The sequence below is a fragment of the Myotis myotis genome, unplaced genomic scaffold, assembly GCF_014108235.1.
Source record: "Myotis myotis isolate mMyoMyo1 unplaced genomic scaffold, mMyoMyo1.p scaffold_m19_p_7, whole genome shotgun sequence".
NCBI lineage: Eukaryota > Metazoa > Chordata > Mammalia > Chiroptera > Vespertilionidae > Myotis > Myotis myotis.
The window spans coordinates 86,509,761-86,526,191 of NW_023416379.1; the positions used below are offsets into that span (position 1 = coordinate 86,509,761).

A 16,431-nucleotide genomic window follows, 5' to 3' on the forward strand; every position below is an offset into this window, starting at 1 on the left:
AACGGGACTGCAGGGCCCAGGAGTTCCTTGGGTTCGGGTGGAAGGGGGAAAAGGAGGTTCGCCCACTTCCCAACCAGTTTGGCCCCAAAAGGACATGCGGCCCTTGGCCCACATTTTGTTGGTGAGAACGGGGCACGGGGCCCGCCTGCTGCAGGAGGAGCTGGGGGATGGCGATCCGGCTGCTCAGTGACAATGCTCAGCTAAGTAAGGAGCACGGGTGTGGGGGATGGTTGGTTGGCCTCCAAACACAGGGTCACAAACTGTCCTGCAGAGCCAAGTAGCAGATTTTAGGCTTTCGGGCCAGATGGTCTCCATCACAACTACTCGTCTCCTTGTGGCGGAAAGCAGCCACAGACAGGAGCAGGGACACGAATGGGCGCCGTTGTGTGCCCTAAAGCTCTGTTGACATAGCCAGGCGGCCAATTGGCCTGCAGGCTGGGGTTGACCAACATTTTCGCATCCCTATACCCGATGGCCGTTGCCATTGTCCACACTTCCTCTGCTTCTCAGGACCTACGCGGTGTTTTCTCCATTCCCTGGGCCTGACTGGGACCTGGAGCTTCCCCTGAACCACATGGGCAGGGTGAGAGCTGCTCTGCCTGCAAGGAGAGCGGGATGGGAGGTGGCCCTCGGCCACGTGCCGTATAGAGGCCCCGAGTCTGGAGAAACGGAAACGTTCTGCCAGTGACCGTGTGACTTTAGGTCATCCCCACACCGAACCCCACCGCCCCCTGACACAGTAGGAGGCAGCGTTCCTGGCACTTTGTAATAAATGCTGGAAGATGGTGACGCTTCCCTGAATTCAGTGCTGCGGGGCCACGTCCAGTACCTGTGCCAGGTGAAATGGGTCCTTGGAGGAAAGCTTCTCAGGACATGAGGGAACATGCCATCATTTCCCGTGGGTTGTTATTCAGTGATTAACGCTGGTATTTACAAAGAGCTTTTAGTAACAAGGCCAAATGCTTATGTTGGAAAGAGGACACAAAATTACGTATACAACGTGATCTCAACCATAGTGTCTTAAAAGTTTAACCAAAAAGGGGGGGGGGGGGAGGCAGGGAGTGAATATTCTCAAAGTGACAGGATTATGAGTGGTTTCTCTTCTCATTTTGTAAATGTTACCTGAAATTTTTAGAGTGAACGTGCTTTATCGGTGGAGAAGAATGAATGTGATTTTAAGACGAGAGGAAGGGAGCGAGCACTGAGGGGGTGCGGGTGAGGGTGGCCCCTCCTTGTGCCCACACACCCTCGGGCTGACAGTGCCACCAGAAATGACGTGGGAACAAAGTCACTATGAGGCAGCCCCTCCTTCTCACCTCCCCCCAGGGAGGAAGGCTTCCCTGCGTGGTGAGCGCAGCGCGGCGGTTTCTACACCGAGGAATTTTTCTCGTTTCTAAGTGATGGAAACCTCACCGAGAATCTCTTTCCACTGGGGTGGGCCCAGCTTCTCCGAATGACTCATCGAGGTCATCAGCAGGGTGAGGAGGAGGGGCGTGCGTGGGGTTAACTGCATGTCAGAGTCCTTGGTCATCTGGGCCATGTCCCCGTCCGTGGACTTACTTGACTTCGGGGAGAAATGAAATCGCTGTGACCTGCAGTGCGGGCCGCGTTGACCAGCAGCGAGGAGGCCTGACTTCCAGGTGCCTTCACTCCCAGTGGAGCAGAGAACAGCCCTTTCTGTAGTTGTAACCAAATTCGAGGTCTACTTAGTGCCTCGTATTTTCTGGGCCCCTCTTAGTTGCCTCTTCCAGGGATTGTGTCTCTGGGTTTGGGGGTCCTCCCCACCCCCCCATGTCACACCCTCCTGAGTCCCTTTTTCCTTCAACCATGGCTGTTTCTCTTGGTAATTTCATTCTTGCGTCCTGGGTGTCTACACACTGGCCTCGAACTGTGCTGTCCGCGCGTGGAGCATTCTCCGGCCCTTTGCCCTTTCACTGCAACAGCGTGGCTCCTCTCCCCATCGCCCAGGGCCCTGCCTCGACTCTTCAGCTACATCGACTGCTTGAAAACAGCCACGGTGCCATCGGTGGGCTTGCACGTGGCCGCCCACATTCAGCCGCCTTTCTTTCTGCTCCAGAAGCTCCCTCTTAGCTCCAGCTTAGGCTGGAGGAACAGTGTCTGCGTCCCCACCCTGGCTCCTGCGTCCTCAGAGCTGATCCTTGCATCCTTCTCCTTCCTCTCCGCACACGCACCCTGGACGGGATGGGATGGATGTGAGGATGTGAGGCACAAGCATTAGTTAGTTTTCGGTTTGTGCTTCTGTGCGCAACAGGCTTCTGTGACGTGTAAGGCACCACACCAGGGCTTCTCGCCCTCGGCACTATCGACGTTTCGAGGCAGGTAACTCTGTGTCCTGAGCATCCCTGTCCTCCACCCACCAGATGCCAAAGCACTTCCTCAGTTGTGACTCCAGGCAAAATCCCTGCAGGTGAAGAACCACTGCCCTCACAATGAGAAACCCCCTCCTACCACCCCCTGCCTCTCTCCCCACCCCACACTCCTCCTCCACCCTGCACCTGCCATGTGCACGCTCATCCCTGCTCAGGGCTGAGTTCCTGCTGCCCTGTTGCTTTGAATGCTCTCTTCTTGGGTCTTCTCTTCTAGGTCTCAGCTCAGCCAACACCTCCTTACCGAGGCCTTTCCCAAGCACCCTCTGTTTGCACCATCACGTTTGTATGTCTCCATTTTATTCATTTTAAAATCATCTGTAGACTCTCTCTGGCCTCATTTGCCACTACTTCCTCCTCCTCCTTCTCCCTGTTCCAGCCACACCAACCTTCTCCTAATTCCTCCGTCAGGTCAGCGTGCGCTCCCCTCGGGGCCCTGCCTGGCTGTTCCCTCTGCTGGGATGCCCTTCCCCACACCTGCCCATGGTCCCCTCCCCTTCAGGTCGTTTTTCAGGTGTCACCTTCTCACAGAGGCCGTCTTGGACTACTGCCCATTTCATTCTTTATTTCTGTCCATAGCACCTAACAGACTATGCGTTTTAGTTATTTCCTTTATCTCTGTCTCCCCGTATAAAAATGAAAGCTCCTGAGGGCAGGGAGTTTTGTCTTCCTTGTTGACATACAACAATGCCTAGCACATAACAGACACCCCACAGATACTTCTTGGATGTGTGAGCTTGATTTTGCAAGGCTTATTAGTGTCTGTGCCCTAACCTAACTGTAGACATTTGAAAAACGGTGAGCCCAGCTAGTGTGGCTCAGTGGTTGGGTGTCGACCTATGAACCAGGAGGTCATGATTCAATTCCCGGTCAGAGAACATGCCTGGGTTTCGGGCTTGATCCCCAGTGGGGGGGGTGAGCAGGAGGCAGCCCATTGATGATTCTCTCTCATCATTGATGTTTCTATCTCTCTTTCCCTCTCCCTTCCTTTCTCTGAAATCAATAAACACATTAAAAAAATTTTTTATTAAAAAAGAAAGAAAACTGGGGTGAGGTTGGCTTCTTGTTATGAAGCCAGACACTTAATGTTCTTGTGAATCAGGGTGTTTACAAAGCACAAAGCGATGGATTTGCTAACAGATCTTTCACTGGCATGAGGCAGAGCTCTGCCTGTAGCTGTGACTTACACTGACCATGCCTTGGCTGAGGTTTTACCTCCTGATGTGTACGTGCGCCTGTCTGAAAGTAGTTTTTAGTTCTTGATTGTAAGCCACAAGAGGTCGGGACCACCACGGGGCTGGCTTCCTAGGAAGGGCCGTGTAGTAGGCACTAAAAAATAAAACCTTTATGGCCCCGCCTCTGCCTGGCCCCTACGACCCAGCCTTTTTATTTCTCCCCTCTCCCTGCTCTCATCTTGTTCCTTTGCTTGTCCTCTTACTAGGCTCTCTTCCTTGTCTTAAAATCCCCGTCCTCATATCCGTGACCCCTAAAGACACACCTTCCAGAAGGCTGAGGGGGAGTGAGCCACAGCACCTCCCGACCCCCTCGGAGCCCAGGAAACCCTGAAGATGACCCGTGAGCTCCCAGGGCCACACATGCTGCCTGTCCGACCATTTTTAAATCCATGGTCTTCCAAGGAAGCCCCCTCCTGTGCCACGGGGGATCTGGCCAACCCTGCTGGCTCCCCCCAGAGATCCTCCCTCACGCGGTCATGGCCCCAGAAATCCCGCCCCTGGGGCTTGGTGGAGGCTCTTGGGGCTTCAGGGGAACCCCTATTTCATGGAAGACATCAGAGAAGGCACAAGCGACCCCCCTGGATCCTGGCAGGGGCTACCCGGAGGCTCAGCTTTGGAGGTGACAGCTGAAGAGGAGTGGGTGGGAGAGTCAGAAGGCTGCAGAGAAGACCCTCTCTCCGGCTTATGCAATCATTCCGGGGAGCGAGGGAGCGGGAGGGAGGGGGAGAGTCGGCAGGCGTGTTTTTGGCGCCTGTCATGTGGAGAGACTGATGGGAGCGACACTGTCCTCCTCTGCTTCCTGCCCTGCTTTGCCATTCTTTGTGTCTTGAATAATGTGAGCACAGCAGCCTCACACCTGGAGTTATTTTTACAAGATCTCCTCTCTGCTCCGATGACTCAGAGCTGGAGCCTTCCCGTGATGATCCTTGGGAAGCTCTGGAGAGATGCTGTGCCCTCGGAGCTGGGCGTCAGGAGTGGCTGCCCCGGCCCCTGGCCCATCCAGGCTTCTCTTTCTCTTGGAGCATGTCCCCTGGAGGGAGGACGTGGGGGCTGGAAGGAGGCCTGGCTGAAGGCATAAGCTTCTCCAGTTTCCCTCTGCCCGGCCGGCCCGGCCTTTTTCTCTCCATCCTTTGCCACTGCAGCAGAAAGGACCAGGCCTGCTTGCCAGCCTGGAGAGGAGCAGCGGTCCCCATCCTCAGGGTGGAGGCCACAGGCTGCTGGAAGTCAGAGGGGGCGGGGAGGTGGTGTGCCCAGAGGGCTAGTGGCTCTGGTCAAAAGGCATACAGTCACTGCCCATATATTCTTGGAGAGCAGGGGCTGCCTCTTCCTCTGCTTCTCCCAAGCACCATGGCCGGCACGAAGTCCCGGTAAATGTGTGTTGGATGGATGCATTAGTGATGGGTCAGCTGGGCTGCCTGGCAGGAGAACAGCACAGACCACGTGCCTGTGACGAGGTGCCCCCTGCACCTGCTGCAGGAGGCACGCGTGCCCAGCTTCCCACCTGGACCAGGGGTGTCATCCCTGCCAGCACAGGCTCTGCCTGATCCGACCCGCATAGCACCCTGGGAGACGGGCCTGTTTCCATCTTACAGAGCGGCAGGGAGATCGGTGGCGTGCCCAGTGCTGTGCGGCTGGGGGGAGGCACAGCTGGTTCATTGTGCCCTGGATCTGCCAATTCTGTGGCTGTTTCCCTGACGTGGTGGCTCTGTTGCCCTGAAACCTCAGAGACCGCAGAAGTAGAGTCTTTCTTGTTTTTGGAAAAGCCTCCACGCCTTCCTCCACTGACAGCTGCAGTAAACCCGTCCCTTCCCTTCAGCGCTGCCTGCAGCGGGAGAGCGGGGTCTCACCCAGCCACTGCCCAGTGGCCCTGAGAAGTCAGATGGGAGGGCCCCTCAGACTCCTCTCCTCTGGTGACTTTGGAGAAAGGGGGACGATGGGCTCACACTTCCTTTCCCTCCTGCAGACCTGCCTGAGGCTCCACCTTTCCCTCTGTCTTCTCCCCGATCTCACCGTCCCCAACTTAAAACCCAGAGTGACCATTGGAACCCAGAGTGCATTTCTCCAGAGAAGTAGCTTCAACTTGATGCGTGGCCTACCCACGATATATCCGAGATAGACTATCAATAGCATCAGCCAACTGGAGAACGAGTATTAATATTAATGGTTTCGTTAACCAATTCGTTTGTAATACGTCATCACCATCTTTTGTCTAAAAGACTGCAGCAACCTCGTCACTGGCCTGGCCTCTCTACTCTTGTCATCCTGGAGTTTGTTTTCCATGTAAAAAGTCAATGGAGCCCATCTCTCCTCTGCCCAGAGCCGCCCGTGGCTTCCTGTCCCCGCTGCCTGGCCCCTGCCTGCCTCATTGACCCCAGTGTCAGCCCTCTCCCCTCCACCAGTCTCCTTTCACCAAAGGACCCAGCCCCCGCTGGTCCCTCTGCCTGGAATCCTCTCACCTCCTTGAATTGCCTGGTTCAAGCTCAGTTCATTCAAGTCTCTTCCTAGATGTCACCTCTTCAGGTGGCCTTCCCTGGTCACTCCTCAGATAGGTGACCTCAGACCCTGTCCCCCATCATCCTGTCCCCTTACCCTGGTTTCGTTTCCTTCGTAACACTTATCGCACCCACCGTTCCACGGCTGGTGTATTTGTTTACTTGTGGTCGCCTCCATAAGGTCAGGGACCTGGTTTCATTTATCTACTGCCGTTTCCAACACGAAAGAGTACCTGACCTGTAGTAGCTGCTCAATAAATACTTTTAAATAAATAGGTGCGTGAACAAATGAATGAATGCTGTCTACTCCTCACCAACAGGCTGGTTTCCTGTGGAACTCATCACACACGCCACACAGCAGGGCCGACGATCGGTGTCTGCCTTTCCCTGCCCTCAGATTTGAGGAATAGGGACTTCATTTCCGTGATGAGTTTGTAGATTATCTTATTCTGTATTCTTGGCAAAAATAGACACCTGTCCGCTTAGGAGTTCTGAACTGGTCAGAGGAGAAGGGTGGGGCACGTTGGTGTCCTGAGTCCCCTGCCTCTGTTTTCCTGAGAGTGGCTGTTTCCTTGACAACTCCGAGCAGGGTTCTCACCTTCACACGCTGACATTTTGGGCCAGATGAGTCTTGGCCGTGGGGCTGTCCTGTGCGTGACAGGGTGTTTAGCAGCAGCCCTGGCCACACCCACTAGATGCCAATAGAGTCCCCCAGCTGTGACAGCCTATAGGGTCTCTCCGTTGCTGGGTGTGCCTTGAGAGGCAGAGGCACCCCGGATTGAGACCTGCTCCTGTCCCGGCCTGTGCTGGCAGCCCCACACCACAGAGCACCGTCCCTCTCCAGACGACAGTGGTGCCGAGACGCCCCGCCGGGAATGGCGCTGTCCGTCCGGTGGGACTCTGCCGTTAGGGACATGTTCTCTTCTGCACTGTCTGACGTGGGAGCCACATGTGGCTAGTGCAGCGGCAGATCTGAGTTCTACCGTTTATCTCATTTTAACTAATTTTTTAAAAAATATATTTTATTGATTTATTACAGAGAGGAACGGAGAGGGATAGAGAGTGAGAAACATCGATGAGAGAGAAACATTGATCAGCTGTCTCCTGCACGCCTCCTACTGGGGATGTGCCGGCAACCAAGGTACATGCCCTTGACCGGAATCGAGCCTGGGACCCTTCAGTCCGCAGGCCGACGCTCTATCCACTGAGCCATACCGGTCAGGGTAATTTTTTTTTAAACTAATTTTAATAGTGACCTGTGGCTAGTGGCTGCCTGCTCATACTGCAGTGCGCACAGGCTATCTGGGGATGGCACAGACCATCAGCAAACCTCAGTAAGGACCGGCAGTCTGCATTTCCAGTAAATTCCCAGGGGATCCCGAGGACCACGCTCCGAGTAGGATGACGTAAGTCTCTACCAAAGAGCATTTTGCACCTGTAAACACAACAGTGACATTTCTGCCACCTGGAAGCCTTGTTAAAGGACACGGTGGTTGCCAAAACCGGTTTGGCTCAGTGGATAGAGCGTCGGCCTGCGGACTGAAAGGTCCCAGGTTCGATTCCGGTCAAGGGCATGTACCTGGGTTGCGGGCACATCCCCAGTGGGAGATGTGCAGGAGGCGGCTGATCGATGTTTCTCTCTCATCGATGTTTCTAACTCTCTCTCTCCCTTCCTCTCTGTGAAAAATCAACAAAATATATTTTTAAAAAAATAAAAATAAAGGACACGGTGGCGTACGTGTAGGGTGATGGGGAAATGTCGTCTGTGGAATTAGACAGATATTGGTTCACACCCATTTTAATCAGCTGTGTGCCCGGGCAGCCTCCTTACCCTCTCTGAGCCTCAGTCTCTTCATTTCTGAAACAAAACCTCCATCGTTCCTACCCTGCAGTGTGATGCTGAGCTGCTGTGTTTGCAAGCACCAAGCCCAGTGCCTGGCACATGGTTAGCGCTCAGGAAATAGCAGCAACTCACCTCCCGTAAAGGCATCATTTACACAAAGCAGCCCTGGCCTGCAGGCCATGCCGGGGATCCCCCCAGGTCAGAAGCACCCACATATTCTTTTAAAAAGTAGGTCCTTGGGCACAGCCTGCTGAGTCAGAGTGGGGCCCAAAAAGCTTTTTTCAAGAAACGGAGGTAAATGTCATATAACATAAAATGAACCATTGGCCATGTAAAGTGCCTGAGTCTGTGGCATTTAGTGAATTCACGGTGAGGGACCATCACCTCCGCCTATTGCCAAGGCATTTTCATCAAAGGACATCTTGTACCCATTAAGCAGCCACTCCCCATCCTCCCTCCCTCAAGCCCCTGGCAACACTGACCTGTCTCTATGGACTTACCTGTTCGGGGAGTTTCAGATGAAAAGAATCAGAGCGTAGGTGACCTTTAGTACCTGACTTTTTTCACGTAACGTAATGTTTTCTAGGGCCATCTGTGTTGTAGCATGTGTCAGTGCTTCCTTCCTTTTCATGGCTGCGTAATATTCCACTGCATGCATATGCCAGAGTTGTTTATCTGTTAGTCAGTTGGTGGGCATTTGGGTCATTTCCACTTTCGTGGCCATTATGAATAAAGCTGCTTTGAACATTCGTGAACGCGTTTTTGGTTTGGGGTACCTGTTTTCAGTGATTTTGTCTGTGTACTTAGGAGTAGAATTATTGGGTCATACGGTCATTCTATGTTTATGGTTTTGCCACACTGTTTTCCAACGTGGCTGCACTATTTCTTTTTTAATCTTCACCCAAGGATATGTTTTTATTGGTTTTAGAGAGAGAGGGAAGGAGAGAGAGAAAAACATCGATGTGAGAGAGAAACATTGATGGATTGCCTTTGTAAGCACCCTGACCGGGAGTCAAACCCACAACTTTTGGTGTTCGGGGCAAGGCTCCAACCAGCTGAGCAACACAGCCACTATTTTCCATTCCTGCCAGCAATGCGTGAGGGTTCCAACTTCTCCAGTACTTACTTTTGTTTTTTCATTATTTTGGCCAATCTGGTAGGTTCAAAGGGACACTTCCGTTCTCCGGGTGGCCCCCATGGGCATGAAAGCCACTCTTGAAGGAGAGCTCACCCTACTCTTACTTCAATGACAGTCTGCTTCGCACAGGGCCGTGGGACCCCGTGAGCGGGGCTTCGGCTGGGCTGGTGAAACCATCAGGAGTTGGAGTTGTTGGTGTGCTGTGTAAGAGCTTGGCTTTTTTTCACGCATCTTATTTGCTAAGTCCGTTCGGGCTGCCATCATGAACTAACACTGACTGGGTGGCTTAGAAGCAACAGAAATTTGAAATTTGTTGCTCACCGTCCTGGAGGCTGGAAAGTCCACGACTAAGGTGCCAGCGTGGTGGTGTTCCGGTGAGGCTGTCTTCCTGGTCTGTAGCCAGCACACCTGGCTGTCCTCACGTGGGGGGGCGGGGGGGGGGTAGGGAGCTCTCTGCAGTCTCTTTTATAAGAGCATTAATTTCACTCATGAGAGCTCCACCCTCATTACCTGAGCACTTCCAGTGGGCCCCCCCTCCTAACACCATCACTTTGGGGGGGGGGGGTGTCAGGATTTCAGCAAATGAATCGTGGGGTGGGGACCCAGACCATCAGACCATAGCACTCACTCCCTCCCCATTAGTAAGAGCCACGGAGTGGGGGGGGACAGTTTGCTCTCTGCTTGCCCTGGGGAGGCCAGAGCAGCTGAGATGACCTACGCCATGCATGACCTCTGCCCCCATGAGTGACCGCCCCCATCCAGTGCCCCGTGGACGAATTTTTGCAAAGCACCTACCTATGGCCGAGGGCTGGCCTGGAGGGTCTTTTCCCAGCATGAACTGGCTTTGATCTCTTCTGTTTTAATGAAATTTAAGGTGAACTTTTGCATTCTACAGCGTAGTACAGCTGGGGCTGATTTAATTTTTTGTCAATAAGGGATTTCACCCCAAATATTTAAGTGTTAATCCTGTGGCCTTGAAGAGAAAGGTGATAAACCAGGGTCAGTGGACAGAGGCGTGTCGGGGCCGGGGCTGTGGGCGGAGCCCTTAATGAAAGGAATAGTATGCCTGCTAACAATGAGCAGTTTGTTTCCCGCTTGAGGAATTGCCTCAAATTTAATCTCTGGGGTGGAAGAGAACATTTAAGTTACACATTGTATCCACACAAGCAAAGGGAGCGAGGTCCTACCGGAGCTCCGCGGGCTGATTGCTCTCGGACGGGAGCCCAGCAGCACCCGCGGCCTCCTGAGTCCGCTGTTCTCAGCCTTGGCCACGAGTCCGGCCACCTGGCACGCGTGAAACGCTTACTTAATAGGCTCGTGGTGGAGCCCGGGCATCTGTGTTTTTAAATCTCCCAAGGTGATGCCGGTGTGCAATCAGGATTGAGAGCCGCTGTGCTTCTGATGGTCTGTTCTGTGCTTAAGCCTTGGAGGGAAGGCGGGGGGGGGGGGGGGGGGGGGCGGGGGGGGGGTAAGAGATCAACCAAAGGACTTGTATGCATGCATATGAGCATAACCAATGGACACAGACGGGGGGGAGGGGGGCGAGGGGGACAGGAGCAGCCAGGGAGAGGTCAGTGGGGGGAAAAGGAGACATGTAATACTTTCAACAATAAAGAATTACTAGTAAAAATAAAAGATTCTGTGGAAAGTCCTTTGGAATTCATACAAGGCTACAACAAATGTTGTCTATGCTCCTTTGTTTGAAAGCTTTTAATCAACTGTTTATATAAATATAGGCTTTTGATCCAAAAGTTTTAAATTTCAGGGCCTGCGTAAAATAATTCAAAAAATTTCAAAAGAGAGAGAGAAGGGAAATGCTGTGCTAGCACATGGGACAGTAATGGTGAAAAAAAATCAGACATTGCCCATGTCATAGTAGGGCTTACAGTCTGGGACACCAACTTGTTTAGCACATAGTTAATTAATTGCAACTGTGATAAGTACTTAAATTTCTGCAGGGCCAAATAAATCTCACTGATGCTATCACCTGAAAGCTGACATTAATGAGGGGGGAGCTAGGAAAAGAGCATCCTAGTCCAAGGGACCAGCATGTGCAAAGGCCCTGGGGTAGGAAAGAGCTTAGTGTGTGTGAAGACCTGGAAGGCCAGCTGGTTGGAGCTCTTGAGCAAAGGGATGAGGCCAGAAGGAGTTGCAGAATGGATGGTGGCCTGCCATCCTCTGTCAGCCTACAATGAGCCCATCTGATAGGCTCACCAAGTGTGGGCTGCTCTGATACTGACGTGAATGGCCCGGCTTCTGTACTCTGGAGTACTCGGCTGCAAAAAGGCCTAAGTGATCTGCTTCTATCTCTGAATGGTCTGGGCAGGAATCTCCTCTTCTAAAGAACTGGAGAGGAGATGGGAGTTTTCCCCACATCTATAAAGTTCCCCTACATAGGAGGACTCGTGGGACAGAATGGCTGGCCCCCGAGGGACTGCAGTCTCAGATTCCTCCTTGCATTGTTTACTCTCCCCACGGTTGCTTGGTGTTGTTGGATTAAATCTACAGATGTAACTCCTCCTCCTCCAGCTCCCGGTCCTCGCCCTCCTCCTGGTTTTCCTTCTCTTCTCCCTCCTCCTTTTCCTGCTTTTAACAATCTGTGCCAACTTCTAATGGACTGTGGGTGGCATGGGGAATGCTTCACACTTCATTTGGTCCTGCTCCCCATTTTAGGAGCTCCACGGTTTACATCTCACATCCCCTCCCTCCCCTGACTCTGCCCTCGCCTCTGCCTGGTGACCTGTGAGCCGTTCTTTTCATTAAAACTGCCCTGTGGCTGCGGAGAACCCTTCCTCTTTGGTTTGGGTGCCCCTCCATACCCATGTAGAGTGTTCCTTTCTGGATATTGATTATTCCCCTCCCCAAGACTCCTAAATCTTCACTTCCCCCTAAACTCGGACAAGCAGTGTGGTGTGGAAGGCAGCATTGGTCGCTGAAGGGAAGGGAAACTGGGGCCCGCACAGCAGTGCGGGGCAGTGGGGAGATTCTGGCCTTCCCTGGTGACTTAGCGGCTGTGGGTCCTTCCGGGGCTGTGTCCTCGCTGGTCCTGTGGGAAAGAGATAAGTAAGATGTTTGTCCTGTCAGCCTTCTAGGCTGGCTGGTGCAGCCCACCACTTGGGTTTGTGGCCTTGGGTAAGGCAGCGGCCTCAGTTTCCCCACCTGAGGATCGCCTTACCTCTGTGCAGTCAGGTCTGAGAACTGCTCTGCTGGCCCATGGGCACAGTGGTGAGAAAAAGCAGACATTGCCTCGTCCGGGTGGCTCAGTGGGTTAGAGTGTCTCCTATACACCAAAAGGGTTCCAGGTTTGATTCCTGGTCAGGGCACATACCTAGGTTTTGGGTTCGATCCCCAGTCAGGGCGTGTACGGAAAGCGATTGGTCAGTGTTTCTCTCATCAATGTTTCTTTCTCTCTCTCTCTCTCCAATAAAAATATAGCCCTGGGTGGTATTTTTTTTTTTAATCAGACATTGCTGATGCCCTAGCAGGGCTTGTAATTGTCTATGAAGTCATACACGCCTGGCCTGTATGTGTTACTATAGCAGTAGCCTTTTTTTTAGGGCATATCACTATTGTAGTTCGAGTCCTCTTTAATCTGTAAATGTTAGTTTCCCCCACTAGACTATAAGCTCCATGAAGGCAGTGGCCGCATTGGTCTTGACTGTTGTATGCCCAGCGCCTTGTACTTGCCTGGTACGTACTAGCTTCTCAGTCAACATGGCATGGACGAGTGGTTGGTTGGATAGGTGGATTGAGCTAGTTACCTTCCAATCCTTTTCCTTAACTCCAGCCCACAGACTCTTCTTAGCAGGGGTGGGGGGCCGTAATGACCTGTTTCTATGTCTCTTTGGGGCATCTTGAGACCCCTAAGGTCTAGCGCAGCACCTGACATACAGCAGATGGCCAATACAAGGTGACGAAGCTTAAGGCTTGCCCTTGAGACTAGTTCCAAGGACAGGAGCTGCTGTGGGGGACCTTGGAGAGCTACTTTCCCAGGCTGTGAGTAGGGACAGCACAGTTATTCATGGACGCGCAGGGAACCGCCTTCCTGCTTCCCACCATGCCGTGGTCTGCTATGCAGGTTGCCAGTTACTATGTTGACTTATTTGTACACAAATAGTTATTTCCATAACCTTCTCTTGGCCAACATTCAGAGATAATCATATACAATCTTTGTAACATCACAGACATGGCTTCAAAAGCATTCTGTCGCTGTAGGAATGCTTATGATGTGCTTATCGCCCGAATTTCATGAGCAACAAACTCCCAAATTGCAGATGATTTAGCATTTGAAGCCGGGAGTGAGAGTGTGTGTGTGTGTTTGCATTTTTTTAAAAAAGGACTTTGAAAAGAATTTTTCTTCGGTAGAGTTATTTCCTTATAAAGTTTAAAATAAGAACGACTTAAAAGCTGAGAGCTTAGAGGAGTACTTTCTCTTAAACATTCAAATGGGTGAAAATGACTTGTAATCACTTCCTTAAGTATTAAGGCAACAGGCACTCACAGGCTTTGTTTGGAACTGGCTGTCACAGACAAAGGATTTCTCAAGTTAAAAAAAAATATATGTATTTTTATAGCATTAAATAGGAGGCACGAACACCAGCAGCTGCCCTGACATTTTGGAAATGATCTGCTTTCAGGCCGGGCTTGTCCTAGAGGGTTGCAAGTCCCGGATGGAGCAGGACAGGGCTGCAGGCACCGCTGTGACCAGGGTCCGTGGGCTTCCTGCTCGTGTTCCCTGGGCCCACTGCCTCTGTCCATCACCCCAAGCGCACACTCTCCCAAAGTCCCTGCCGTGGCTCTTCTTCCTGGAGAGACTCGCCGAACTCTCTGAAGGCTAGTCCACAGGGCGAGTTTGACATCTTTCTTTCCAGCCACCCTCTGTGAACCAAGATCAGCCAGACAGCTCAGGAGAAGCTGCACTCTATAAACTCATATTCTAGTGATGCTACGCAGCTGTGGTTCGTGGGATGGCGCTGGCCCGCAAACGTCACTGGTCCAAAATAAAGTACAGATACTGGGCGTAAGCACTTCGAAACTTCCGTACTGATACGACAGAGTCATTCATTGAATCGAACAATTAAAAAGTAGGCTTGTACTTTGAATATTTTTCATTTTGTTTATCGCGTGGTTCATTTTCATTATCCTATGTAATAAAAGGCTAATATGCAAATTGTCCCCTCGATATCAGGAGTTGGACTGGGAGTTCGACCAGGGGGCAGGGCCAGCCAGCCAACCTTCGGCGGCCTCTCCCCACCGGCTGGCCCCACCCCGGATTGTTCCCCCTCCCCCCAATGGGGGGCAGGGCCCGCAAGACCTCATCCATGCACAAATTTGTGCACCAGGCCTCTAGTGTTTTATTAAAGTATTCATTTTGCCCTAGCTGGTTTGGCTCAGTGGATAGAGCATCAGCCTGAAGACTGAAGGGTCCCAGGTTCGATTCTGGTCAAGGGCATGTACCTTGGTTTCGGGCACATCCCCAGTAGGGGGTGTGCAGAAGGTAGCTGATCGATGTTTCTAACTCTTTATCCCTCTCCCTTCCTCTCGGTCCCAGGTTTGATTCCGGCGAAGGGCATGTACCTTGGTTGCGGGCACATCCCCAGTAGGAGGTGTGCAGGAGGCAGCTGATCAATGTTCCTTTCTCATCGATGTTTCTAACTCTCTATCTCTCTCCCTTCCTCTCTGAGAAAAATCAATAAAATATATTTTTTAAAAAATCAATAAAATATATTTTAAAAAATTATTTAAGCCCTGACCAGTTTGGCTCAGTGGACAGAGCGTCGGCCTGCAGACTGAAGGGTCCCAGGTTCGATTCCGGTCAAGGGCATGTATCTTGGTTACCTTGGTTTCGGGCATATCCCCAGTAGGGGGTGTGCAGGAGGCAGCTGATCGATGTTTCTCTCTCATCGATGTTTCTAACGCTCTATCCCTCTCTCTTTCTCTCTGTAAAAAATCAATAAAATATATTTTTATAAAAAAAATTATTTAAAAGTATTCATTTGTGATGAGTTGGAACTTAAAGACAACTGGTCCTTCACCACAAATACAGTAGTTTGAGAAGCCCTGTGCTGTCGACTTGTAAGCTGCCTCTGCCCTCCTCCCCTGAGGGACAGGTGGGCTGTGGAGTGAGTTTGGGGAAATCGCAGCACTTGCCGCATTATACTGCAATGGAAACTCGTCTTGCTAGACAGTTTCTTGAGAGTAGGGACTGCGTGTGGTTCATCTTCATAGCCTCATCCTTAGAGCCCTGTCTGGCACACGGAGGGCGTGGGAAACGTTGTCCAGCGTAGGCCCGTCTGTGCCCCGTGACCCGAGAGTGGCGAGGCCATCCTCGGGAAGTCCCAGGGCGTCTGGGTAGTGACCTCTGGGCTGGCGATGGAAAGCTGGGAGCAGGCGATGAAGATGTGACCTCTCCTCCTCTTTTCCCCACAGAACCAGGTCTCCTCTTCCCACCTGCCCAGCAGCATGAGAGCAGCATGACCGGCCAGCTGCAGGAGGAGCCCCCAGAGCCAGGCCCCCAACTCGACCATCTGCTGCGGAGGGCGAGGTGAGCTTGCGTCCCTTCTCCCGGAAGGTGTAGGAATGTCCGTCGTAACTTATTTCATGTGCTTTTGTCATCTTTCCCCGTCTGTGGGGAAAAATGAGTCTCCAGGGACCTGTGGGTGTCCTGCCCAGCCGGTGTGGCTCAGTGGTTGAGCATCGACCAATGAACCAGGAGGTCATGGTTCGATTTCTAGTCAGGGCACATGCCAGGTTTGTGGCTCGATCCCCTGTAGGGGGCGTGCAGGAGACAGCTGATCAATGATTCTGTCTCATCATTGGTGTTTCTAGCTCCCTCCCCCTCTCCCTTCCTCTCTGAAACCAATAAAAATATATTTTAAGACAAACAAACAAGAGAAAGGAAGTGGGTGTCAGCCTAATTCAACAGAATGTGCTCATTTTGGTTAATGGAGTGGCCGATGGTGGAGCAGGCAGGACCCTGAATTGAGTTTCCAGGGACTGAAGCTCTCACTATTCCTCCCCTACCTCCTGAACTGGGATCTTGGCAGGTCTTTTAGGGACTGGGGATCCAGGGAATTTGGGGTGGAGGAATCTCTGGAATAGGATGGCATTGGAAGGACAGTCAGCCTGTGGTCTGGGCCTCCTAGAACGTTCTGGACAGAAACTCCTGTCCCACGCAAGGCTGTGAGGGGCCTTAGAGGATCAGCCAGGCCAATGCCCAGCCAATGATGAACAGTGAATTGTTAGAAAGTTCTTCCTAATATTGGGACAATTTCTTTTTCCTTTTCTTTTTTTAATGATAAGGGAAAGTTTATTTAGAAAGTTACAGAAGTAGGAG

The 16,431-nt window shown here is 52.0% G+C and overlaps 1 protein-coding gene across 4 annotated transcripts in view; it reads left to right on the forward strand.

Annotated features, from left to right (window-relative positions):
- The window catches only part of TRERF1 (transcriptional regulating factor 1), a 210,692-nt gene that overhangs the window by 128,938 nt on the left and 65,323 nt on the right, over positions 1-16,431 (forward strand). For all 4 annotated transcript variants that reach the window (XM_036317184.1, XM_036317185.1, XM_036317187.1 and 1 more), the window contains exon 4: positions 15,525-15,639. The gene's annotated coding sequence lies outside the window, so the exon portion shown is untranslated. The remainder of the gene's footprint in view (positions 1-15,524; positions 15,640-16,431) is intronic.